Source organism: Neophocaena asiaeorientalis, unplaced genomic scaffold, assembly GCF_003031525.2.
Source record: "Neophocaena asiaeorientalis asiaeorientalis breed wild unplaced genomic scaffold, Neophocaena_asiaeorientalis_V1.1 scaffold648, whole genome shotgun sequence".
Taxonomy (NCBI): domain Eukaryota; kingdom Metazoa; phylum Chordata; class Mammalia; order Artiodactyla; family Phocoenidae; genus Neophocaena; species Neophocaena asiaeorientalis.
This window is the reverse complement of record NW_020172781.1, coordinates 111,821-121,700: the sequence shown is the minus strand read 5'-3', so window position 1 is coordinate 121,700 and position 9,880 is coordinate 111,821.

Sequence of the window (9,880 nt, the reverse complement as noted above, 5' to 3'; positions counted from 1 at the left end):
ACCCTCCCCTTCCTTTGTCCACAAATCTAACAGGTCCTGGCAGGGCCTGTGTTTACTGAACACAGACATAGATTCCCCAGTTAGCATGTGAGGCAGGGACAAAAGAGGAAAAGGACTGTTTGTGGCAGTAACATCATTATTGTTTGCCCAGCCTCCCTTTTTCCTTTTTTTTTTTGGCGGGGGCGGGTGGTGGTGGTGCGTGTAAAGGTGTGCCTCACACATATACAGATATACAAAGTTTTAGGGGCTATTCCTGTGCCATCCTTGTAGTTCTGATAGAACCACCAATCACACAACCCTCTCAACAGCAGCAGTCACGTCGGACCTAGGTCACGGGACCCACGCTTGCTCTATCATAGTGCGAGAGTAGTCATGGCCTGGTCACAATGATTGGTGATTGGTTCTTGTACTGGACATGTGACCCAAGACAGCCAATCACAGCCCTCCCCTGGTCTGAAGTTGGGAAGGAGAGGCTTTCTCTTTTCTCCAGAGCTGCTAAGCTGACATGATAGAAGCTTAGCGTTTCCGATGACCTTGCCCCACGGCCACCCTACCCATCGGTGCCATGAAAGGGAAGCCCCCTGTCAGAGAGAAGAATGTGGCCAATGGAGAAACTGAAATGGGAGAAAAGAAGAGAGGAACCCTCACCCCATGGATGGGCTGCTGAAACCAGCTCCACACCTGTCCTTCCCAGTTACTAAGCCAATAAGGGTCTCAGCTGTGATCTGGTCATTTGGTCATTAGGCTCAATAGAATCCTAAGAGGAGGTTTTTTTGGTTTGTTTTTTTTTGGTTTGTTTTGTTTTTGCGGTCCGCGGGCCTCTCACTGCTGTGGCCTCTCCCGTTACGGAGCACAGGCTCGGGAAGCGCAGGCTCCTCGGCCATGACTCACGGGCGCAGCCGCTCCGCGGCATGTGGGATCTTCCCGGACCGGGGCACGAACCCACGTCCCCTGCATCGGCAGGCGGACTCTCAACCACTGCGCCACCAGGGAAGCCCTAAGAGGGGTTTTTGACCAGTCTTGCATACTTGTAGCCGTATCCCATCTCACACACACACACACACACACACACACACACACACTCTCTCTCTCTCTCTCTCTCTCTCTCTCTATATCTACATCTACTACTTAGAATTGTGAAACAGATCTGGAAAAGGCCATCAGGGAGAAAAAGAGGCAAGGAAGAAATATGGAGAGAAAAAGAGGCCCCAAATCGCCATTCCTCCACATCCAGTGTCGGCTCAGTCTCTGACCCAGGCCATAGCTCATGCATCGACGTCATCTGGGTTTGAGTTTCCCCAGAAAATCATGGCTACTCTTTACCAAACAGCTACCACTTTTTTTCTACTTTAGCTCATTTAATCCTCACGAAAACCTGCAAAATAGAAAAGTTATATCCATTTTGCAGAGGAGAAAACTGAGCCATAGAGCAATTAAATTGCCATTTAATTAACGAGTGGCAGAGCCTGGAGTTTTGAACCAAGATCGTGTAACTTTAAAATCTATCCCCTTTTTTTTTTTTTTAAACTACATCCGACTGTCACCTCCATCAATGACACATCGGTTTGGATGCCAGCATTTTCAATGGAGTTCTCCCTCTTCTCTTTCTGCTCTGATATGTCAAGGGGTTGCCTGAGCCTGAAGGTCTGAAATTAACCAGGCACATCCTGATACAAGAGATGTTTCTTTTCAGCAGCACAACGGCTTACAGGTAGTTTGATCCCGAGAGGAAATATACCCAGGGCAGTGGCTGCCAACATCCAGCAGGTTCCCTCCGCTTCCAGGAGTCAGTGCCTCTGTGTGTGGAAGGCAGTTAGGACAGCCCACTTGTTAACACAAAGGCAAAAATATGAAAATGAGGGTGTCTGACGGGTATGCAGTAAAGCAGGACAGAAGCCTTTGAAAGCAGACAAGATGAGGAAAATGACATAATATTCTTGTCACTTACACTGCTTTGAACCCCCAGTCCAAAAGCACTTTTAAATCTATGCTCAGTGTTAGTTTTCTTCCCGGGGGAGAAAAAGAGGTTCTGATGACCCATAGCAATCTGTACCTAGACTCTCTATTCAACCAATATTTATTGAGCACCTACTATGTGCCAGCCACTGTTCTAGGTACTGAGGACACAGCTGTGAACAAGGCAGCTTTCCCCAAACCATCTTTTGAACCATAGATCTGATCATGTCATACTCCCTGCCTAAAACCTTCAATGGTTCCCCATTGCCCACACGATCAAGTCCAAAGCCCTCAACATGGTGTACAAAGCATTTCATTGTCCAGCCTCTTGAGTTTCATCTCTTTCACATGCTCCCCGTCCCCATTCCTTCCAATCCATGCTGTGGCTATACTGACATTTTTGCAGTGCCCCCTGGCCCCCAGGTTTTCAAGCTTTCTGCCCACCTTCCTTGGAGCAGTCTTCCAACACCGCCAGTGTCCTCTCGCCCACTCATTGGCTGCCTCACTCTTACTTATCCCTCAACGTAGATGTAGCCTCTTCAGGAAGTTTTCTTGACCCCTCTTCCCGAAGAGTGTTAAGCATCTTTGAATGATAGTGTTGTTTTGTTAGTCTCACATCTCTCTTTCTTCTCTGGTAACAGAAAATCCTTCCTCCTTTGGAGAATGCATTTGAAGGCATTCGGGTGGGGCTATCCTGTGCTCCTATCCCAGCCACAGGTGATTTGAGCCTGGAATGTCGCTGAGCTATCACTGAGACCCCACTAACCTCTAAATGCCACAAGAGAAGGACAGACCTGTTTGCTTCACTGTCCTGACCTCAGCACCTAACACAGGTGGATAATCCACAGGGGGGGATTATCAATAAATATATTTAAATAGATGAAGGGAGAGAAGTTAAACTGCTCTCACATTTGGTCAAGCTAAAACCAGCTGATTTTTCTCCCACCAAAAATTCTTATTTTAGTTCACAGAGAACCGAATTTCAGCTTAAAGGTACCTGGGTTCATATCCTAGCTTTGCCACCTAAGAACTCATTGGCCTTGGGCAAGTGGTTTACCCTCTTTGAGGTTCAGTTTTCTCATTCCTAAAATAGGATTTTAAATGAACCTGCTTCATTGGATGAAGGTGAGGGATAAACAAGACTATGTGTGCAAAATGCTTAGGGCAGGCCCCGGCACTCAGTGGAAATCAGTAAACATTAGTGGTCTCTGAGACTGTATTTAAACAGGACATAGCATTAGAGCTTCCTATTCAGAAGAGTTGCAACTGGGCATCTATTGACCATCAGAAATAAGATCCAGCCACAATGGCCCCTGATCAAGCAGACCTGCACTGGGAACTAAACAGTCAACAAAAGGCACACTTTACAGCCTCAACTCAACTAGCCAGGAGTTTCCCTTGATGCCTTATGGAGCATCATTTGGCCACATCCTCTACCCTTGTCTGTACCTAGGCATTGACCTGGATTGAAACTGCTACAATAAGGGACAGAGGGATGCCTGCTCATAATTTCCATTTTGTGGGCTTTGAAAGGCTTATCTTTGCCATACTCTTCTCATGGGATTTGATTTAGTGAAGTACCATAATTACCTAGAAACTCTCTCTGAAACACTGGTGGTGTTTCCTTGGGTAAGTGTGGTTGTTCCTGAAAGGGATGACTGAAAACCAGGCTATTTTTAAGAGCGAAAACTGGCTCATTTCCTCTTTGTCAAATCCAATTAGCTTCTTTCACCTACCAAAATGTAGCACTGAATGTACCAGAACGCCGTTGCCTGGTGCCCAACTGTGGTCTGAAGTCCTATTGGTAGTACTGCCTTGTGGGTAAGAGCATGAACTCTAGAATCAGAAAGACCAGCTGTGTGACCTTGGGGAAGCTACCTGAATTCTTAAGAGTTAGTTTTCGAATAGGCAAAATGGGGACCCATGGTTGTCCTGGTTGATGGCCTAATTGTTCTAGTTGGTGTTCTCCCGAAAGCAGACCCTATGTCATGAACTTGTGTGCAGGTAATTTATTTGGAACGTGATCTCAGAAAGTAGGAGTGAGCAAATGAGGAAGGAAAAAGACCATTTTTATAACTGTGTTATCCAGGTCTCTGCCATAGGCAACAGGGTCTTGATTTTGCATGGAGTATTTATTCAGTGGTCTATTGGTTAAGTCCCTGCGCTTCTAGAAAGAGCTTGGGTGCCACCTAGCAGGCTCTCAGAGCACCAGAGAAGGTTCTGGGACAAATGCAGAAATCCAGGGAACAAGTCCTTGAGACTGTCAACGTAAGGTGTGTCTGAGTTCCCAGGGAACCGTCCACCACTGCTGAGGCTGAGATCAGAATTGACTGGAGAAGATGTGGAACAGGGACAGCACCTGGGACATCTACCTAAAACTCTTCGACAAAAAATAAATGAGATGAGCATGGATCCTGGCAGATAATAAGCACTCAATGCACTCAATAAATAAGAGCTCCAAGTGGGAGTGTTGAGTAACTTGGTAATTCCACAAGTACTACATGGTCAACTCAAAATAACAAATGTTTCCTCTCACGTGCCATCTCTGATCATGTGGGAGTTGGCTGCCTAGAGCCCTGTCGAGGCAAGGACTCTTAGATACCATCTGAGCTCAGTGGGAAGCAGTGATGGATTATTGATGTCTGCCATGAGAATGGGGTGGGGAGTAGGGGTACCTACGCTACTAATCTTGTATGGCCAATATTTAAGATATATTGTTTCCTTCTTCAAGTCTTCCATTTCACACTTAGAGGTTAAGTGTCCTCACCTGTAAAACAAGGATAATACCTATGCTTGACCTTCTTGCCTCACAGGAAGACTGTGAAATCGTAAATTTAAAAGTGCTTTGGAAAGATATAGGATATACATAAATGTGAGAGCTTCCCAGCCAACTCCCTCCTCCCCATGACGTGGGGAGGAGCCCTTGGGAGTAAGGAGGTTCTCTGAGAAGATAAACCTGTTTCTCTTCTTGCTACTTAAATACATTGCATGAGACTGATTGATAGCTAGGGGTCCCTTGTTTGACGATAATCCTTGTAGTCAATAAGTTGCTTTTTTCTGCCCATCAAACCTTAACTTTTCTCATGGCAAACTAGTACACTGAATTTCCTTTCAGACCCTCCACACACTCAGTCCATCTACTTTGGGTCCATCTTTCTCCGGGGATGGGGCTTTAACTGGTCTAAACCAGGAGTCAGCAAACTACAGCCCAAGGGCCAGTCACCTACTTTTGTAAATAACAAAACTTTTGTTTTATTTAAAGACAGCCATGCCCATTCGTTTACATATGGTCTATGACTCTTTTCATGCTATAACAGCAGAGCTGAGTTGCAATAAAGATCATATGGCTCACAGCCTAAAATATTTACTGTCTGGCTGTCTAAGAAAATATTTTGCCAATCCCGGGTCTGAACTAATCACCCTACCCGTTCACTGGGTACCATGATTGGTCCATAGATTAAATCTGACCCAAATCAGGCCAATGAAAGTTCTCTTTTTCTCCGTACAAGAAGCTTAGAGGATGTGAGGTCTGGAGCCCCTGCAGCCATTTTGCAGCAATGAGGAAAGACTCATCTCTCTGGCCTCCAAGATCATGTAGAGGAAGTAAGACACATACAGTTGAAAGCTTAGAACTGAAATATAAGGCTTCAAAGAGGACATAGATGAATAGAACATTCAGAGTCTTCAGGGAGATGGTGTGTTTGAAGCTGGTCCTAAAGGTTCGTGGAATTTGGACTGAAGGAGAAGAAGGAAAGTGTATCTCAGGTGGAGGTGACACAGAAAAACCATGGGTAGGAGTGTCTAGAGAACATTAGTGGGGCCACAAGGAGAGCTTTGCTGGGGGGAAACTATTACACACCCATGGGATTTGAAGCCACATATTCAACCACTACGTAGAACATTAGTGGGGCCACAAGGAGAGCTTTGCTGGGGGGAAACTATTACACACCCATGGGATTTGAAGCCACACTGAACCACTACAGAGATTCTTCTTCCATGTTTCAGCTAAAAAGATATTCTCCAAAGCTTATATGCTAGAAATGGATAAGATGCTTAGAGATAAAGTATTAACAACAACAACATGTGACACAGCAGCCAACCACAGCCTGGTGTTCATGGGTTTTCCTTGGAGGAGGAATTGCTTCCCCTGGTTGGGGGAGTAACTGGGTACATGCTAAGCACCAAGCATTGTGCTAAACACTTATTTTATCTCAGTTAATTTCCTAAAAGTTCTCTGGGAATGCCCCCTGTTCTTATACCCATTTTACAGAGACAGAAACTGAGGCTTAGACAAGTTCTATAACTAGTCTGGTACATGGCAAGGATTTGAGCCAAGTTCACTGCCACTACTCCTCAACAATGTCCCTTCCTTTCCCACTCTGGCCCCCTGGTCGCTGGTGTGGCCTTTCCTTGGTGTGTGAAGGAAGTTGTGGAAATCCCCACCACTCTCTACTGCTTCCCCCACCCCACGCCTCCGTGGCTCATGTGATTGGAGGGGGCTGCATGATGACATTCTGTTTACCTGGCCATATCCTGGGCCTTATGAGGGAATTCCCAGGCTTGAGATGTTTCTCCGGTAAGTCCCAGGCGGGAGAGAGGCCAAGGGCATTCCAACATTCCCAGGGGTTCAGAAGGCACCTGAGTGCCTGTTCAGCCTCCAGTGTCCTTTCCTGGACTGTCATCTCCAGAATAAAATCCAGATTCCTCACCATGGCCCACCACAGTCTTACTCCTGCCCGCCTCTCTGGCCCCATCCCACCCCACGCAACCCCTCACCCTTGGGCTCCAAACGCGCAGGCCTTCCTCCTCTTCTCCAATGTTCCATGCTCCCACCCGCCCCAGGACATTTGCACAAGCTGCTCCCTCCACCTTGAAAGTTCTTCCCCCAGTTAACTCCGGTGCATCTTCCATATCTCATCTAACATCCCAGGGAAACCTTCACTGACACCCTCTCCAGAGCTCATCAAGGGCCACTTGCATACACTCTGGTAGTCCCTGTGCCTCTCCTTTCTAGAACTTACCACAATTGTATTTAAATAATTTCTTGGGTCCTTGTTTTAATACCAGCCTTCCCCTCTAAAATAGAATCTCCATGTGGCCAGGGCTTGTGTCCTCCCAAATTCCTGGACCCTGGTCCTCAATACGTATTTCACTAAATGAATAAATGAAGTCCATGACATTCCCTCCAGGCAGGCTGCTGAAAGATTCTTCTGGGTAGAGGAGGTACTTTCTGGATTCTCTTCAATTAACATTTACCAGACACTTACTATGATGCGGAAGTGAACGAGGGACGGGACCTTTCCTTGGAGGCGTACAGTGAGGGAGAGAGATATGCAAACCGTGCCACAATGGCAGTTCGTAATGCTTTGGTGGTTGCTTTATGGCCAGCACTGCACCTAATGCTTTACACATGGCATCTCTCTACAGAATTCATTTCATTTAACAGATAAGTGAAGTGAGGTTCACAGGAGCCAGGTAATTTGCCCAAGGTCACACAGCAAATAAGTGATAGAGCTAGCATTGGACCCCAACATGCATCTGACTCCAAAGCCAAGCTCCTAACCACTACACCCTACTCCCTCGATTTTCATACACAGCAGAATGACTTCAGTGCTATAATGCAGGTACAAGGGTTCAGATGGCGGCTGGGGGATATCAGAACAGTGGGTCAGTCCCATCTTGGAAATCAGAGAAAGATTCATCGAGGAGGTGGCATTTGAGCTGGACCTTAAAGGTCGGGACACATTTGGATATAAAGCAGCATATGGTATTCCAGGTGGGAGTCACAGCTTGAGCAAAGGTGCAGAGTCTTTGTTGTCTCACTTCTTCATTGGCTCCCATGGAGAATTAGTGTGAAGCTGGGGCTTGACACTCAAGGGACTGCACAAATGAAGAGGAAAGTTTTCCCATCCATATTTTCTGCCCAAGTGAGTTATCCAACTCTCACTCTGAGATTTAGGGTGGAGGAGGTTAAGAACAGGTGTCTCGACAGAGGGAAAGGAGAGGAGAGACAAGAGATGAGGGAAGAAGGAATCAGTGTGAAACAGGCAGAGCCCAGGAGGGATCACTGACCCCGGCCTGGAGCAAGTTCCCTTTACTCAAGTCTCCGCGTCCCGAGCTGACACTTTGCTGCTAACCCCACCCTCACCTTCTCCAGCTAACACTTGTCATCCTCATCTCTCAGCTTGGAAATCACTGACTCCCCTATCAGGTTTGATGTCCTTCCTCCCGTGCCCCCTGCCCCTGTGCACAGCTTGCCCTGCACAATCATTGCCTCTTGGGGCGCTTGTCTCCCCACTAGACCATGAGCTCCATGAGGCCTCCTTCTCTGCTGTGTGCTCGGCACCCAGACTGGTACCAGACAGAGAGACTTGCCACAGGGCTTTTGAAGTGGATAAATGATCCCAGAAAAATACAAAAGAGGCACAGAAAAGGGCCAAAGCCGCAATCTTCAGCAGCATTTACTCACTCGTGAATGGATGAATACACATCCAGACCTATATAGAGAGGCTGCTTCTCTTTGTATCACTTTAATTCCTGGACATACCCTGGATGAACACACACACACACACACACACACACACACACACACAGAGTCCTTGCAAGGCCCTAACAATTTTGCAATCATAATTTGGTGTTCAAATTATTTAAAAGGGCCTCTTGGATTATACACACTTGTTAGCCCCCAGAAAACCTGGGTCCTCCCCTGCCAATACCCATAAGGGATTTTTCTGGAAAGAAATTTAAGGAATTTTTACATTTTAAGAAGTCACTCTGGGCTTCCCTGGTGGCGCAGTGGTTGAGAGTCCGCCTGCCGATGCAGGGGACACGGGTTCGTGCCCCGGTCTGGGAAGATCCCACATGCCGCGGAGTGGCTGGGCCCGTGAGCCATGGCCACTGAGCCTGCGCGTCCGGAGCCTGTGCTCCGCAATGGGAGAGGCCACAACAGTGAGAAGCCTGCGTACCGCAAAAAAAAAAAAAGTCACTCTACTCCAACTTGGAAGTCAGACCTGGGGCACCCCACCTAAACAGACCCAAAAACTGAAAAATTCCAACCACTTTATCAAATGATTACTGGCCATAGTATTCCTTTATGCTCACCACCGCATTTGGTATCAGAAGTGCAACATTGGCTCTCAACTCAGATAGAGCTCATACGTGGCATGAACGTGAACATCCACGTGCAAAACGGTTAAATAACCATCCAAGATAACACATACTTAAGGGCCAAAGTATTTGGTATAAACTATAAATGACGAAGGGGTGGGTCCCGGTTGACTGGGACCATGAGAGAAGACAATGGGAAGATTCTTAATAACAAAATTTCTAATAACGGGTACCATTTGGGGAGCACTTTCTGTATGCCAGGCATCGTGCTGAATGCGTCGTCTGCGTTATTACATTTTGCATCATTACAGCCACACTCTTGGATAGTATCGCATCCATTTTGTGGATGGAGAAACTGAGGCTCAGAAAGAATACATGACTTGCTCCGTGATCCCACTCCTGGGCATGTATCTAGAGAAAACTCTAATTCGAAAAGATACATGCACCCCAATGTTCATAGCAGCACTATTTACAATAGCCAAGATACGGAAGCAACCTAAATGTCCATGAACAGATGAACTGATAAAGAAGGTGTGGTTCGTATATACAATGGAATATTACCCAGCCATAAAAAAAATGAAATAATGCCATTTACAGCAACACAGATGAACCTAGAGATTATCATACTAAGCGAAGTCAGATAAAGACAAATATCATATGATATTGCTTATATATGGAATCTAAAAAATGCACAAATGAACTTATTTACAAAATAGAAATAGACTCACACACACAGAAAACAAGCTTATGGTTACCAAAGGGGGAAGGGGGGAGGGGTAAATTTGGAATTTGGGATTAACAGATACAAACTACTATA